At 44.7% G+C, this 18,503-nt stretch overlaps 1 protein-coding gene across 1 annotated transcript in view; it reads left to right on the top strand.

Annotated features, from left to right (window-relative positions):
* The window catches only part of LOC119441256 (serine/arginine repetitive matrix protein 2-like), a 216,629-nt gene that overhangs the window by 13,882 nt on the left and 184,244 nt on the right, over window positions 1–18,503 (top strand). The window lies entirely within an intron of this gene.

Raw genomic sequence — 18,503 nt, 5'->3', positions numbered from 1 at the left:
ACGAGTGCAGAGTCTCCTAGACGCAGATGGCTGTCGAGGATAGGCGATCTAATTGATGCGTGGTTTATGGGTCTAGAATTGTCGAAATCAATTTTGTTCGTGCAATAAAGTTCGGGTCGAGGTATGCGCTTTTAAACTGGAAACACGAGTGTCGCACAGGTAGCGGTGGCAGGAATAACGTATAAATGTTGGAGCCTGAATTTCGTACTAAATCTCCGTTGAGTCCCCACGGAGGGCATACTCAACTTGTAGCAGTGCAGGTACGCCCCGAGCGCCCCACAGAACCGCAGCATTCGCATTAGCATTCCCATATTACTACGAAGCTGTAGGTATAGCTCTACCTCCCAATGGGTCCCTCGTCTCCGTAGGCAAACACTCGGGAGGCACGCGGCGTGTGCGCCGCTGGGTTCCTTGCAGCACCAGCAGATGGCGCTCGCCTCGGCGCATCCGCAGCAGCGGCCGTGCGGAGGAAAGAAAAGAAAGAACCAGAAAGCTCTCCTTCGCGCATTTCGTTCGCCGCAAGCGTTTCCCGGTAAAGATTAGTGTTGCATTAGCTGCACTTACCGGGAAGCGGCAACTACGGTATACGGAGAACCGAGTCGCTTAACTACACTTTCAGGTGTTAAAGAAGACGCAACTAGCAACCTATTTGTGTTGGAACACGTGCTATGCGAAGGCCACGTACGGACTCCTGGAGAGCAGCATGCATACTAGGTGCGTAGAAAGTGTGGTTCAGTGGATTTCTCCTCTCTCTGGTCCACGCTTTGTAAGTGCACCAAGTAGTGGCGCAAGCCAAGTTGCAGGCCGTTGAAATGCCTTTGGCTAATGATTAGGTAAAGTGCAAGAGAATGTCGCCATGTGAGTAACTTCAAGCAACCTTGCAATGGGCGGTCGTTCTAGTTGTTGTTTTCAGCTTCGCTATCCAACCACATTCACAGCGTGGAATGGAGGCCTTTTTCTTTTACCAGTGCTTTTGCAGGTTCCGTACGAGTGTGCAGCGCCAGGGCGACGTTCTCTCTGGTGGCTCTTCTCTGGCGAGCCGAAGAGGACAAGGGTATTTGGCGACTTCCAGGTAACGAGCGCCTCATCTCAGCTCAGAGGAGCGCTTCCCTAGTATGGGGTGAGTACTTCTGTCGCGGAACATAAACACGCCGATAACTAAAGAATGCCAGATGTCACAATTTTCGAGCAATAACTAGAAGTGACAGCAACAATTTTGTGGTCACGGAGGGTTAGCCTACACCGTCGCTTGTCGTGTCGTCGGTTCTTGCAAGCCAGAAAACTTCACTTGTCGCCCTAAAATTCTCGTGGTGCCTTCCGCCGGTAACCGCGTGATTGCATAACAGAAGGGTAGCAATCTGTCCTGCCGTCCAGGATCTGTATTCGCCCTTGCAACTTCCTGTCCACGCTCATATAAAAAAATTCGAAATGAAGCCATCACTTCGTCTCATCTCACGATGAGGACAAAGTATTGATGTTTTATCCGTATTTTTAAGATCAGTTGTTTGTTTTGATGCAGGTAGCCCTGAGACGCCACTGACAGCCACGAAATTGTTTTCATTTCTATGTACTAGATGGCGCGAAGCATTTCATGCTGGGCATATAGTTTCCTACAGTAGTCACTACAGGGAACTTGTTGCTGCAATCGTTTGAATGATGGGTGGTACAGGAATTTATCTGAGCTTCGTGTTTGTGGCTGTCTTTATTATGCATTATGTGCCTTCATTGACCTAAAATTCACAGAAGAATAATATTAGATTGGAGTGCATATAGAAAGCATTGCCAAATCCTGACTGGGAGCTTACCACTGACGTTAAAAAGAAAAGTGAATAATCATTGCATTCTTCTGGTGCTGATACATGTGGGGCAGAAACTTGGAGGTTAACAAAGAAGCTCGAGAATAAGTGGAGAACCGCACAGAATGCGAAGGAACGAAAATTGTGATTTGTAACTTTAAGAGACAGGAAGAGAGCGGTGTGGATGAGAGAGCAAACAGGGATAGCCGATATTCGAGTTGACATTAGGATGGGAAAATGGAGCTGGGCAGGCCATGTAAGGCGTAGGATGGATAACTGGTGGACCATTAGAGTTGCAGAATGGATACCAAGAGGAGGGAAGCGCCGTCGAGGAGGACAGAAAACTAGGTGGGGTGATGAAATTAGGAAATTTGCAGGTTCAAGTTGGAATCAGCAAGCGGAAGACAGGGGTAATTGGAGATTGCAGGGAGAAGACTTCCTCCTGCAGTGGACATACAAATAGGCTGATTATGATGATGAAGAAAAAAATATAAAAGAAGAAATATGGAATTTTCCTGCTGACTTTTCTCACGATGTCGTGTCCATGTATTTGTGCCACCTGCGGCGTGACACCATGACAGGCGTGTAAAATTCGCCTAATAAACAAGTTCCATAGAAAAGTAGAGGACAAACAATGGACTAGATGCGCTAGGCGTTTTTCTTTCCTCCTTTTGTTCTTGTCTTTTAGGCGCACTTACACGCCTGCAATGGTGAACAAAGTCGCCCAGCCACCTGTGTTGAGCACGAAAGAATATGCGAGTGGGGTCGCTTTTCGCTATCGCTTGAATATCTCGGGGGTGTGGTTGCTTCTTAAGAACACATAGCACGTTGAAGACAAGGCTACCACTGCAGTTACCATCGTAGTTAGCGCCAAGTGTGCCCCGTTCCTTCTTTCTTTGCTCTCGGGTCGTTCTATTTGCGGTTCACCAACAAGCTCAATATAGTGGTGGCGTGGAGCAGAGGTAGAATACCCGGCTTTAAATCTGAAGGTCGTAAAGTTCGAATCCTGCTCCAGTCCACTACATTTTCAGGCATGGAGTGTTGCCTGACACCGGCAAGAAAAAAATATATTGCCGAGAACTAGTGGGGCTATACTAGTTCAGGTGCAACCAAACTAGAAAGGCGCACTAAGCTTCATCAAAGTCGCTCCCTCACCAGAACAGGAATTGGCCTCCCTGGTGCAGTATTCGGTCACTACGTCCCTCATGACTCCAACAATTAACCCGTGGCCCTCAGTCCCCAGTGGCTGCGGAGCACCTGACCAAGGTGGCGGTCAGACCTGCTACGCGGCAGAGGGTGCTAAGAATCTCTGGGTCCGGACAGGCCGCCAATGGAAACTGAACCTGGCAACGTTCAACACGCGCACCCTCTCGAGTGAGGCTAGCTTAGCAGGATTATTTGAAGAATTATCAGGCATTGCCTGGATATTATTGGCCTTAGTGAGGTTAGAAGAACTGTTAGTCAGCCTTACACAGTGCTGACTAACGGCCACGTCCTCTGCTACAGAGGTCTTCCAGACAAGAGAGAATCCGGGGTAGGATTTCTAGTCCATAACAACATAGTGGGCAACATTGATGAATTCTACAGCATTAATGAGGGGGTAGCGGTCGTCGTAATAAAGCTGAATAGGAGGTACAAAATGAAGGTAGTACAAGCCTACGTCCCAACCTCTAGTCACGATGATGAAGAAATAGAACAGTTCTATGAAGATGTTGAATTAGCAATGAGAAAGGTGCAAACTCAATATACTGTAGTCATGGGCGAATTCAATGCAAAAGTGGGGAAAAAGCAGGTTGGTGCGCAAGCAATTGGCAACTACGGAATGGATTCTAGGAATGCAAGAGGAGAGATGTTAGTAGAATTCGCGGAAAGGAATAGGCTCCGAATAATGAATACCTTCTTCAGGAAGCGCAGCAAAAGGAAGTGGACGTGGAAAAGCCCTAATGGAGAAACAAGGAATGAAATAGATTTTATACTCTTTGCCGATCCAAGCATAGTGCAGGATGTAGAAGTGTTAGGTAAGATAAAGTGCAGTGACCATAGGTTAGTGAGGTCTAGGATTTCTCTCAATTTAAAAAGAGAAAGAGTGAAATTAGTCTAGAGGAAACAGGCCAACCTAGAGTCAGTAAGGGTAAAAGCAGACCAATTCAGGCTGGTGCTCGCAAACAAATATGCAGCTTTAGAAAATGAAGATAAAGACAACTTAGAGGTAATGAATGAAACCGTAACTAGGTTGATCTCAGAAGCAGGAATTGAAGTGGGAGGTAAAGCACCAAGGCAACCAGTAGGTAAGCTCTCCCAAGAAACAAAGAACCTAATAAAGGAACGACAAAACATGAAAGTGTTCAACTCAAGAGATCAGATAGAATTCGCTGAACTGTCCAAACTGATCAACAAGAACAAAGTAAGGGATATTCGAAATTATAACGGTGGGAAAGATTGAGGAATCCGTAAAATATGGACGCAGCATTAAATCAGTAAGGTGGAAGCTTGGTAATACTCATAGATAAGCATGGTAATGTCATCATCAATTTCGATGACATAGTAAAAGCAGCGGAAGAATTCTATGCTGACCTGGACAGTGGCCAAAACAGCCAAGCTACTTTCATTCGAAATAGTGATGAACGGGATACAGAGGCTCCTTCTATAACTAGCAATGAAGTTAGAAGGGCCTTGAAAGATATGACCACGGGAAAAGCTGCTGGAGAAGATGGAATAACAGTAGATGTAATCAAAGATGGAGGAGATATCATGCTTGAAAAGCTTGCGGCCCTTTATACGGAATGCCTCACAACTTCAAGTGTACCAGAGAGCTGGAAGAACGCCGACATTATACTAATCCATAAGAAGGGAGACGTTAAAGAATTGAAGAATATAGACCCATTAGCTTGCTTTCAGTATTGTATAAAATATTCACGAAGATAATTTCCAATGGAATCAGGGCAACACTTGACTTCAGCCAACCAAGAGAACAGGCAGGCTTCAGGATATGATCCATTCTATGATGGATCATATCCATGTTATCAATCAGGTAATCGAGAAATCTGCGGAGTACAATCAACCTCTCTATATGACTTTCATAGATTATGAAAAGGCATTTGATTCAGTAGAGATACCAGCAGTCATAGAGGCATTGCGTAATCAAGGAGTACCGGAGGCATACGTGAATATCTTAGCAAACATCTACGAGGATTCCACAGCTACCTTGGTTCTCCACAAGAAAAGTAGAAAGTTGCCTCTCAAGAAAGAGGTCAGGCAAGGAGACACAACCTCTCCAATGCTATTCACAGCATGCTTAGAAGAAGTATTCAAGCTCTTAGACTGGGAAGACTTAGGAGTGAGGATCAACGGCGAATATCTCAGCAACCTTCGGTTTCTGATGATGATGGGATGATGAAGTTTAGGAAATTTGCAGGCGCAAGTTGGAATACGCTAGCGCAAGACAAGGGTAATTGGAGATGGCAGGCAGAGGCCTTTGTCCTGCAGTGGACATAAACTATAGGCTGATGATGATGATGAACAAGCTCAATTAGCAACAGTTTCTCGCATATCTTGATACCCATAATAATCACAGCTCCCAAAATTAGATTACCCACCTCGGGTCTTCATATGTACGCGTTCTGCATATGTTTAGAGATGTTTAAATCAAACAGAAGCCCTAGTTGCTGTCAGCAAGTATTTGTGATGTAAACTGTGTGTCCTCGCACAATACAGGATCTTGGGTCTGCGACTTTTTAGTTTATCAACTCAGTACCATCTACTCCAAAATATTTTAAAGTTCATTTTCTTTATTAGGAAAATATGGGCAATATGATTTAAGACATCTGTCAGTAAAACATAAGTTCAGTGGGCATGAACGCAAAGTTACGCTCACATTATCGCTTCGCTAATCAGAAGGTCGCATACCAGAAGAGTGGACGACGTTATAGTGCACTTAAGGTGCAATCAACACATGCGGTACCTCGTGCGGTGTTCTCGGCTATAAGTAGTGTTTACAATCATTCACTGCAGAGCACTGGCGGGCTGAACGTCTTTGCTTCTTTTGCAATGCGTTGGCACTTATACTTGGTGTTAACTGTTGTTCTACAGACAGCCGCTGTCCTATTTCTGGATTAAGTAGCCAGCTGTGCTGACTGGCGTGTTCTGAAGCTTTTCTTATTCACATCTGCTCCATAACGCGTCGGGAAGCGCCGTCCCCCGACTGAAGCTGTCGTGCACACGATTTCTTTCGCTTCATGTGCACACAGTTCAACATGTGAGAGTTTTGCACGTATGCGAACCGCTTCGTTTTGTTTCTAAATATTAACCTATTCTTGTACAGTCTTATGTGCAATAGTCTTTGAGCAGTCTGTTCAGTCTCTTGTGCTATAGCTCACAGGAATGGTTCAGAAGCGTCAGAGCACTCAAATAATATTTTCAAATAATTTGCCTCCAATACCGACCTAAATCACTAATTATTTGTAAGATGCAATGCCCAGATTAGCCACCATGAATTGATGCGCAAGAGGAATGTAAATGGGATAAATGGGTGATAACTTTCGATATGCATGATGCACTGAAAATTATGTTCGTTGTTGCAGGTGTCCCGTCATTGAGCATTGTCCTGAAGACTACCTCGGGGTACGCTTTACCGGAGGAAGCTGCTTAATAAATTGCCCGGTGGCAATATTTTTAATGTGGCTGTGTTTATTGGTACCTTTGTTGAAAAGCGGTTTGTAGTGTTCCCACACGAAATGTGATAAAAAAAGCGACGTCGGTTGCCTGACTCTTTCGTATGCTCCAAATTATCTGCTGTTTTGGTTACCTAAAAATGGGAAAATTAAATTCTGCACTTTGCCACACATATTCATCCCGTTCCTTAATACAGCCGTAAGTATTCTTTGAGCCAACTACTCTGCACTTCTTCCCTCTACCGTTCCGCTATTTGCAGCATGAATGGAGTACAGTGCGTTAGCGAACGTCTAGGTACATTTCCAACCTGATCGTGCAGTAGCAAGTCAAAAGCGATAATGGTTTCTTTGAGGCAAAGTCGTGGCGCGGCGCCTTAAAAGCTACCTTCTTCCTTTAAGAAAATCTACTCCGCGAAAAGGGTTTGTGTATCTGCATGGTAATTTAGGACGGCGCGTATTGACTTCTAGGGACTATCCTGCATGCAAAGAGACCATACAGAGAGAGATAGAATAAACTTTATGTAAAAGAACCCACGAGCGTAGGTAGCACGTCCGCTCTGCAGTGGGTGGTCGCCTCACTCCCGGAGTCCCTCGGCGTTAGCCGCCCTTCTCGCTCGGTGGACCAGGTTGAGCTGGTCCATCGAGGCGGAGCGGGCGAGCGCTGCCGGAGGAAGCTGTTATAGTGCAATTAAGGTGCAATGAACACATGCCGTTACCTCGTGCGGGAATCTCGGCTATAAGTAGTGTTTACAATATTCACTGCTAAGACTGGCTTGATGAATATGTGGTGACATACCGCACTATCGTTGTAAGAGACGCTCAGGCGGAGCAATTGCAGGCCTCGATCGTCAGAATGGGATGCATCCCATTGCCGTGTCGTGGGAGTATGATTTGGCGTGCGTTCTGGTGTGCTTGTGTAAGCCCATACCTCTTGGTAAAACAATGCGCATTGACAGCAGTGTGAACATTTATAGAAATGCAGTGCAGTGTGGATATAAGTTTGCAGTTTCCGCCATAGAACACTTGCTCTTGTGTTGCCCAATTTACTGAGGTGAAAAGGAGTCTCTGATTGAGAACCTGCAGAAGAAGTACTTAGCGCATGCATGCCTACTACACCTTGTGTCCTCGGAATGCTCAGTTATAGCCCGCAAAGAAGCTTCAAGCATTTTTCTTGCCAGTTGCTCAAACGTATTCTGCTAGTCATCAAACCAGTATCAAAGAGAGACTGGTTTGATGAACATGTGGTGTCATACCGCAGTAACGTCGTAAGAGACGCTCAGGTGGAGCAATTGCAAGCCTCGATCGCCAGGCTGCGCCCGACATTTCCTACCGGCCATCACTGTCTCCACAAAATGGTGCTTTACAATGCCGTGATGCTCGCGGTCTGGGTCCCTTATGAAGCGCAGTGCTTCATTGTTGCGGGGGTTAGCGGAAGGCGCTCCCGTTAGGGCAGGGAAAAACTGAAAATTCGGCCATAGGTGATTCAACCTCCGACGGGGCCTTGCTATTGAGCCATAGAAGCACCGTTTTGGTTTGTCGTTCAACATTTTGTGGACCTCATTCCTACGCCCTTGAATCGTTCGCCATTTAAATTTAAACGACTAAGTGTAACTGACGCCAACAAAAATTCTCGTTCCTTGAAAAAGTGGCCAAATGTGTAGGGTAATTCAATATAAAGCTGCACATTTCACGTTCTAGTGACGGTGAAGAACACAATAGCGAAGACTGCATTACGACACTCACTGTTTATTGGGCGAGTCTGGTGCTAAGAAAAAAAAAGCGACAGTGAAGCTCAACAATCGCGCCGAGCGCAGTCGGCGATCATCGAAAATCTCATATGAGGGTCACGGATGTCGGCTTCTCTACAACACTCGTCGAAAGTTCCACCCTAATCGCTGGTGCTCGCATACCTTGTAGAATGTACAACACTGTGCGCGTCATGTAAACAGACTGATTACGCAATGTTTGGCGAGAACATAGGCAACAGATAGGACCAAGGATAACATTCGAACGAGTTCCAAGTCATGGAGGTGCGTCTTGCGCTGAAAGATAACTTAATGCAGTCGCGAAAAAAAGGATAAACGAGTACACGCGTCAATAATATCCAGCCCCAAAAATACTGTTCGTTTGTTACAATCGGAAAAGTAGGTGTATAAGAGTCACGAATATATCAAGCAAATAGAAGCACAAGAGTTTAAGGCTGCGCTAAGCGAAAAAGAGTTCGGCAGCATCTCTTAACGCCGGTGAAGTCCGCTTAAAAGCGCTTCCAGGAGAGAGAGAGAGAAAGAGAGAAATTTATTATTCGAGAAACGCTTGGAGGTCGGACTTCCAAGAGAGGTGTGCAAATCTGAAATCCTGCCAAGTTGAGTTGATCGAGGCGTAGCTGCACAACGCCGATTTTGGAGAGGAGTTAACGGCCATGTACATGTTTTCTTCCCTTCGAACACAAGCTTATCTGCTCAAAGCTGAAAGATATGTCATTGATTACTTGTATATGGTTACTGAAAAAGAGTATTTGAATTACAGTGAGCGTTACCTGTCAAAAAAGTAATCTTTAAATTACAAAATTACCAAAGAACGCCATTGATTGCAAGTAATTATTTACATCTAATTCGTTAGGCTCAAGTCTGCTGTGAAATAAATCAACATTGTAATGAAGATGAGTCCGGTTGAAAAACGGCGTTCGTTGTCAAGGTTTCAATGCTAGGTCCATTCGAAAAGACGCGAGTACTAAAGGTGAATATTATATCAAGATGATATTTATATCCTCTGACAGCCATGTCTAATTTATTGTACCGGCCATGGTGTCTTAATGGCTTTGGCCATTAGGCTGCTAAGCACGAGATCGCGGTATCAAATCCCTGCAGCGGCTGCCGCATTTTGATGTTGAAGAAATGCCCAATCACCCGTGTAATATCTATTAGGTACAAGAACCCCAGGCGGTCAAAATTGATCCTGAGTCCTCCGCTAAGGCGTGCCTCAAAATTAGACTGTGGTTTTGGCACCTAAAACACAAAAATTTAATAGAATTTGTTACAGTGCGCACGTGTCATATATCGCATAAAGTACTATTCCGGTGTGCCCAATTTATTATATTTAAACACATATTTTTCCTGCAATTAGTAATTTGCCCGGAATACTTTTACTCATGCCTTACTTTTTCAGTCACATACTGCTGAACAACTGCTCTTTCCAGTCACAGAACCTCGAAATACAAAACCAACAGATTTTCTGCCATATACGCACACTTTCATTATAGTTATCTGTTATGAAAGTTTCATTATAGTTATCTGTTAATGGGACCCAGAAATGAAGTTCCGCATGCCTCATAAACTGAAGAGGAGCATAACAAGTCTGCTACACCGGATTCGTCTTGGTGTTGCACTCACGAGGCGTTATACACATATCATCGGCTGCAATGACACTGGTCCCAACTGCGATCACTGCCCAGTGCCAGAAACACTTGAGCACATATTTTGCTCATGCCCAGCGTACGCGCGAGAACGGCAGAGCCTCATTTCAACTATTCAGCGAGTGACTAAAAGACCAATGTCTGACGAGATTGTCTTAGGTCCTTGGCCTGACGCCAACAGCGCAGCTGTGGTCATCGAAGCGACCATAGCCTTCCTTCAAGCCACTGGACTCCATGCACGGCTATAGTATGACCTCAACGGGATGGACATGTACATACGCACCTCCTAATCTTATGATCATCATTCATCGCTCTTTTTATCCCCTCCCCCCTTCCCTAGTGTAGAGTAGGAGGCCAGAGCAAACTAACGCTCAAGCCGACCTCTCTGCCTTTCTTCAATAAACCTCTCTCTCTCTATAGTTATCTGTTTTATAAGGTGCAGGAAAGGCGGTAATGAATTTGAGAGTTTTTCATCTCCAGATTTCCGTGCTGTCGGATTTCATTCGGAAGCTGGGCGTTATTGTAGGATGGTTTTTCGCCCAAAACACAATCAAGAGGGGGGGGGGGGCAGGGGGGTTCGCGAGGTGATTGATAGCTGTTGTTACTAATTTCTAAAGGTAATTCATCGAATCATGTGTAATGGACAAGGTTTTTTTTATTTTACTCTTGGGTAATGTGCCGCCCTCTATGCGAAACATGATTAGCTACGATCGGCCGACGTTCACGCATCTATAGAGGGTGGCGTGACCAAGCAATTTATTAACAACAAGGAGCATTTAGTTTTCGTACAGCGCATCGTGCGTTTCAAACAACTCATCTCATTGATGCATAGTGTTAATATACTCGTAGCTATGACGCTATATAGAAAACTGAACGAAAGACAGAACACGGGAACCGCGCTGCCATGATTCGAAATTTCACAGTAGGCAACACAGTTATGCTCAGAATTACTAATCATAATCTAATAGCACGCTACAAATACGCAAAGTACATTGTAAAATTAAGCATCTTGTGCAGAGGGTGCTATATACCACGACAATGGCCATCGTAGGCCAGGCATGGTCATGCAAACAAAGACTTGTCTTGTTCTTCTTGGCACTCGGCATGGTTGGACTCGATATGTGGCATGCGGTACGTGTCACGTGGTATGCATTGTAAGTAAAGTTTCTCTTGATATTTTTGAGAAAGGAGCAATGCCTATTTAAAATATGGTCTGTGTGAGTGTTCGCGTTTGCAGGCGCCTTAACTAGATGGCGACACCGAATTGCACAGGCTCTGTATCGCGCGTTTCCTCTACATCACACCTCTACACCTGCACGTACTGCTTGCTCCTACTGAGAACCTAACTTTACTCGTACTAGACGTTACAAAGACATCTTCGCTGAATTCCACCAGTCTATCTTCTTCTACTTCTTTACACTTCCTTATTATTAAGGCGAACGCCTTAGATGGCTCATGGGTCGAAAAATCCGACAGCCGTCCGCAGTTATGGCACCAAAATTCAAGTGAAGCCTGAGACACATTAAATGGCACGATAGGTGATTAGAGTTGATACGTTTAAATGTGAATTACGTGTTTTATGTGTTAATTGTGAAATTTAGGTAAATTACTTGAATGAAAAGGGTGAATTAAAGGAAGTTAAGTGCAGTAAGGTTAATCAAATGTGAATTAACGCGAATCTAAGGTGAACAAAGTGAATCAAATGTGAATTATGTGTCTGCCATGTCTACGGTGTCCACCAGTTAGGTCCGGTTAGGCGTGTACATCCGGTTAGGCGTGCCATTGAAAAGATCCATGCAATGACGTGGCGCCTCGTATAAGACGCGGCGCAGAGTCGGCGCTCTAGCTTCCGTCTGTCTCGTCCTACTGAACGCTATGTCTCACGTGATGAAAAGTACGTCTTCGGAGGATGAGCTATCTAAACCTACAGAGAAAAAACAACAACAAAAAAACAAGGAAACAGAAAAAAAGGGATAGGAAGTAGCAACGCCATTGAACGAGAATGTCAAAGTAATTTATTGAATGTCTGGTGAGCGCGGAGGCTTTCCCGTTCCTCCTCTTCAGCGTATGCTAAAGTCACTGTCAACTTTTCTTAACCCACCGTGGTAGCGGCGTTAAGCGCCGTGGTAGCGCCGTGGTACCCGGCCCAGCCCGGCCCGTGGGCCTGGCAGGGCCGGGTAGGACAGTTTTTTTCACGGGCTCGGGCCGCGCTCGGGCACGGCGCGTGCTTTTTGACCTGGGCCCGGGCTCGGGTTTTTTGACGCGGGCCCGGGCCGGGCTCGGGCTTTCTGGTGGTGTGCATGTAACGTGCAGCGAGTTATTCTCGGGCGTCTCAACTCTGAAAAACATTATTTTTCGGTCTAGGGCCGGGTTCGGGCCGGTTTCGAGTCGGGCTCGGGCCAGGCTCGGGCCTAAGGTAAAGGGGTGGCGGGCCGGGCCGGGCGGGTAACGCAGATTATTTCCGGGCCCGGGCCGGGCCCGGGTCTCGCCATAAAAGTTTTGATTGGGCTCGGGCGGGCCGCCCAACGTAAAAACGGGCCCGGGCCGGGCCCGGGCTGAAAAAATCGGCCCGTGCAGTGCTCTATAACATATGTAAGTGTAGCAAGCAGACTACAAAAACTTTATTCGCTTAATATGACTGCCAGAAATAATAACACCGGCGTGCGGACAATAAAAAAACAAGAACAAAAAAAGATATCAAGGAATTGTAGACGTGCACAGCCCCGTGCGCGCGTGCATCTTTTTATATTCTCTTTTATGTTTGTGCTCTTTTATTCTTAAAGGATGTGCCAGCCGCCAATTCCTGGAATATCACATAATCAGCCTTATCGGTGGCTCCACAAGCATGTCTATCGATACTCTCACCACTCACTCTTTCTCCGCGGATTGCGCCGGTAAGACTTATGTCGTTGTGGAAAACTGGGTTTGCGCACTGGGGCACGAAGCACACACGCTTACTATTGCAGTTCTTGACCATGGTGCGCGCCAAAAAGCTAAACAAAAGCCTGTGCTTGAACGGCAGGGGTTGGCAAAGCCCGAAAAAACGTTGCGATACTGCGCAGTCGTCCGCTCATCCTCCTCGAGGCGGTTCTTTCACTTATCACTACGGGGCGCTACCATTTACGGATATTGCGAATACAGCGCGGAACGTGAACAGCGCGAAAGAAACACGGGACGAAAACGAAACGGGAAAAGCGCTGTCAGACATCTTGCAATATTTTCCTCTACAGTTCGTTATATTAACCCCATGCTCTGTGGTGCTGTTCTAGACATTCCGCTCTTTTTTTCAAGGCGTCATGTAACCGTGACGATAGCATAATGGTGCCGATGGCAAAATTAACCTCACGACTTGCTTTCGTAACGTAAGGCAATGTTGACGTTTTGCATACGAAATTGAAATAAAAGGTGTGAACCTAACGTCCTTAATAAAGCAAAGCAGTTTCGTTCCTTAATGAAAATAAAACAGTCAGCTTTATGTATGACGTCATTCCTTCGAAAACGCCTCTCGCATTCATCGTCGGCTGCGTACAAGCAGTCGTTTGATACATTAGGCAACATGACTGTCTCCTAAAAACGCAATTTTTCGTAGATTGGCACCAACGCGCTTGTTTTCTACTTTGTGACAACATAAGCGACCGTCCAGTGTTGAACAGCGCGCGTTCTACGCTGCGTTATTGCTATCTCGTGAAACGCAAGGGACTCGGGCCACCTCAGCTGGCCAATAAGCTTCCAAATGTAACCGATAGCTGCAAAATATAACAGATAGCGATGCGTGTGCCACAGACTACTGCTTGCATCATCATCATCAACATCAAATACATTTATTGTCCTCTATTTACAGGGTATCTTGTGGTAGTTCGTCAGAGTCCTTGCACGATGGAAGCGCCAGCACTGCCATCTCTAGTTGAGTTCGCTCTTTAGTCGCACTACGGGATGGCGTGGTAAAACGTCACGGTGCTGCCTTGAGTACAGTTTTCTACATATAATATTTAAAAAAGAAAACTCCATTGGCATATTGTTTTCTTTCGGGAAAAGTGTCAATTTCGATAACAATCCGAATTCCGCAATAAAATATCTCAAAAGTCGCAAGAGATGTGTAATATTCAACGAATACTACTTAAATTAACACATCGCTTAAAAAAACAATGGTTTAAAACACAAATGTTGACACAATTCGAACGCCTGAAAATGAGCAAGGGAGCGTTATCCATTAACGAAAGAATTTCATGGCAAGAAACGACGGCGAAAGAGTGGCGATACACGTGCCTCTCGCGACCTTTGTATATTAGCCTATTTTGTACGGTTCGTCGCAAGAAGAATAATGGCGGAAAATGTTTCCAATGGAATCACAGTGCAATGCCACGCAACGTAAAATTTGCATTAACAGAACGGTCCTTTCCTATGAGAGAGAGAGAAGTCGCATGGGAAAGGCAGAGAGGTTTGTCAGGCTGAGCCTGGTAGGCTACCCTACACTGGGGAAGAGTGAAAGGGGATTGAACGAGGAGGAGGATGAGAGAAGTTTACACTTTGCACAGTTACATAAACAAACGTTCATCGCTGAGTTAGTCAAAGGCGGTCTACAGGCTGGTGCATTAAAAAAATATATCCGACATTTACGATGCTCCCTAACGCGAAATTTGAGCGCAGCTCTATACGTGTTTTCATTTCACAATATATTGGCTGGTGCGGACAATCTGTCTCGTGCGGCACGTTGCAAACGGAGCGAAGTGTGGCGCGACTGCCTCGCTAATCGGGATATCGCTAGAGGCAGTGCGTGGGTGACGCGTGGGCGCGATTGACAGCCGCCGGCGCAGACAGACAGTCAGGATTAGTGCGTTTTGCTCTCGTTATTCGGTAAATATTTTGAAGCAGTGGCTTGTCAGTTCTGACTCAGTGAAGTTCCTCGGTGCGGCCACTATCTGATTATTTTCTTGCTTATCGCTCGCGGGTGTGCTCACTTCCGATAGATTTGTTCTTGCTGCGTACAAGGTTTGAAACGTAGCTGTTTTGTACATTGTAATACCTTGTAGCAAATATACAGGGTGTCCCCGCTATCACACAGCACGATTTAAAAAAAGAGGAACGGCGTTACGCGACGCCAACCTAGTGCGTATTGTTTCCAGTAGAGGAGTAGCCGCCAGTAATTTTTTCGTTACTGAGGTTGAATTAATTGATTTAAATAATTATCCAACTCGAGAAGTACTGTCGTAATTATCAAAGTATCAAATGAGAAAGTTGTGCAGCAACATGAAAAACTCCCGATACCGCTTTCTGTTACTCAATACGTGCTACATAAATGTGTTTTTCCGAGTGTGAAAGAAGCCCGCGAACACTTTGAAAGGTCCTTCATTCATACCAGCGTATCAAGTCAGAAGTATCTTTTTAATTCACGTAGGTACTGTCAACTCATTGCAGATACTGACTGGTCATGTGTATATGCCACTATTGTTCCAGAGGAGGCGCTGGTCAGGTTCTATGACGTTATTTATTCAGAAGCTGAGCGTTCAACTACATTGCAATGATCCAACAGACACTACTTCGCGCCACGCTGCCCTTGGCTGTCCGATTCACTCATACGTTCCCTTCGCAAAAAAGACAACTTGTATAAAAAGACCAAACGTCAACCATTCAATGAAAACTTAAGATTGCGCTATAAGCGATATTCCGGCACATTGGCTTTGCTTTAAAAAAAATCTAAGCTTAATTATTATGAACATACAACTTCAACTTTGTAAATATGACACAAAGAAAAAGTGGCGGCTATTAAACGAATTTCTAAATTCAACCAAGTCGCACGGCAAGGTGGTCTGCTGTCTGTTCGTGTTAATAACGCTATCCTCACCACAGCCAGTGATGTAGCCAATGCAGTTAACGTTCACTTTTCTTCTAGTTTCACCGCCTCCCCTTCTTCCAGCTATGCACCACCGTTTTCTCGCACTTCCCAATCTCTTTTTCTTTTTCCTACTTGTGCTTCGGAAGTTTGTTCAGTTATTTCAGGATTAAAAGCTACTGGACCTGGCTTAGACAACGTTCACTCAAAACATATTAAATCTGTAAGTTCTTTTGTTGCCCCTGTTCTAAGCCACATTTTTAACCGCTGTTTCAAAACTGGTGTCTTTCCCGAAAAATTTAAAGTGGCAAAGGTAGTGCCTGTATTTAAGAAAGGTGATCCACTTAAGATCGACAATTACAGGCCCATATCTGTGCTTCCTTTCCTCGATAAAATCCTGGAAAAACTAATCGAAGTAAGGCTAACTAAATATTTCAGCAAATATAACCTACTATCTGCATGTCAGTTTGGCTTTAGGACTGGCCTTACCACTGATACAGCAATTGCATGTTTCACTGACAAAATTAGATCATTCATTGACAATTCTAACATCGTGGGATCCATCTTTGTTGACTTTTCAAAGGCATTTGACACCATTGACCATTCAATTCTTTTTTGTAAATTAGAGTACTATGGTATAACTGGTCCTGCATTGACCCTACTATTACAAAGCTTCCTTCTTAATAGGTTTCAGACCGTTTCTATCCTTAACTACACGTCTAGTCCTACTACTATTAATAGAGGTGTTCCACAAGGTTCGATTTTAGGTCCCTTATTATTTTTGATATATATTAACGATTTGCCCCTTTGCCTTAACTTTTCTTCCTGTTTACTTTACGCTGATGACTCGACTATCTTTTCCCATTATTGTGATTCCGCGACTCTCGTATCTAACCTTCAAGCTGAATTAACCTCTCTCGAAGAATGGTGCAACTCTAATAGACTATTGATTAATCCATCCAAAACTAGTTTCATGCTTTTCCATACTTCCAACAAAAAGCTGCTATCAATTCCCTGCCTCTATGTCAACTCTGTCGCCATTCCGTTAAGTGATCACACATCATTTTTAGGAGTTATAGTTGACACTCATTTGAAATTTCACCAACATATCAATTCCATTTGTAAAAAGATTTCATATGGCATTAGGGCATTACTAAAATCAAGAAAGTGCTTTAGCATAAGCACTCTTAAAGCGCTGTATTATGCATTCATACACAGTCATCTAACTTATTGTATTACATCATGGGGCAGTTCATATTCAGTTCACATCTGGCCTCTGAAGGTACTGCAAAAGCAAGCCGTGCGACTTATTACCTCCGCTACTCGACTGACGCCATCACATCCTATTTTCCTCCAGCTTAACATACTACCTATCTCTGAACTATATATTTACAGTACGTGTGTTTCGTTTTTCAAGGTTTTTAATCGCATGCTTATACTCTATATTTTCCCTTCCGTGATGCTATCTAACACAAACATGACTAGATTTGCGATCCATAATAACCTTCTACTACCGAGAATACGTACTAATTATGGGAAAATGAGCATTGTTCTCTCATCCATTTCATTGTGGAACTCACTCCCATCTGTACTCAAGAAAGTAATGCCTATTCATGTATTTAGGCGAAAGCTAAAAATGTTTTTATTCAATGCTGATGCTTTCCATTAACTCTCTTTACTCTCTGTTTTTCGTTACGTTTTTCTATGTAATCATTTAAATATTCCACGTTGTCTTTGTTACGAGTAACATTTTGAAATTGTTATTATATATTCACTTTGTTAGTTTTCTAATCTATTAACATAGGAGGTCCCGCCTGCGGTTTGTAACCATGGGACCTCCTTCTGCATATTCATTTGAATTGTATTCCCTTATTGTTGAAATAATAAAGATTGAAAATAATACAGATTTAATACACGCAGAATGGCCGCACGACTGGCCGCTCGAGGCACTTGGCGTGTATTCGCGGGCTTCTTTCATGCTCGCCTATTCGTATTCCTATATTATTCCTATATATGTCTAAATACCAAAATGACAAATGCTTGTAATTTTCTTTTTTTAAGCTGATATCGTCCCGTGGAGCTTCGTACGGGAACTACTGCTTACCTGGGGCCACAACGTTGGATGAATGCACGAAAAGCCCGGACCGAGTACTTATATAAAGCAAAATAAACATTTCCTCATTTGACAAGGCTTCTAGCGTGTACTTTGTGAAATTGCACGTGGCACGGATTCGATGGGGCTTGTTAAGATCGTTCGCAATAATTTTTCCCAAAAATAAAAGAAAGCCGATGGGCGCAGCCGGCGTCACGCATGGCAGCTAGCGTTCAAAACGCGCGCGTCCAAAACCGGAACCGGAAGTGTGATTCAGGTATTGATAACGACCGCTTGGCGCGCTGCAGTCAATTCGGCCGCTGGGCTATATGGGAGTGTCCGCTTTGTTGAATTCCTTTCTCTATGTACAGCCGTTCAAAGCGGCGCGCGGGCTTGGCATCGTTCTGCGCAAGCCCCGAAGATAACAGCCGCGAGCGGTCACGTCGTGGAGGAAGGGAAAAAAAAAAAAAGAAAAAAAAAAAAAACTAGCAGGGAGCATCATCTGATTTCGCTAGCCTCGTCGAGTCAACCTCCTCTGAAGCCGCCCCTCCCTCTCTCGGGGGCCTTATGCGCTATGCCTTTTGAGTAGAGTGTACTAGAATATGGTCGAGTGGGACGAGCGGCTGGGGCGGCGCATGCTTTGCAGTGAGGCGCCCGACGTGGAAAGATACTGGGGCGGCGCTGCGGTTGAAGTGATCGGGCC

This window comes from Dermacentor silvarum, chromosome 1 (genome assembly GCF_013339745.2).
Source record: "Dermacentor silvarum isolate Dsil-2018 chromosome 1, BIME_Dsil_1.4, whole genome shotgun sequence".
Classification (NCBI taxonomy): domain Eukaryota; kingdom Metazoa; phylum Arthropoda; class Arachnida; order Ixodida; family Ixodidae; genus Dermacentor; species Dermacentor silvarum.
The sequence above is the reverse complement of the archived record's forward strand: the minus strand, read 5'-3'. Positions and strand labels throughout refer to the sequence as shown.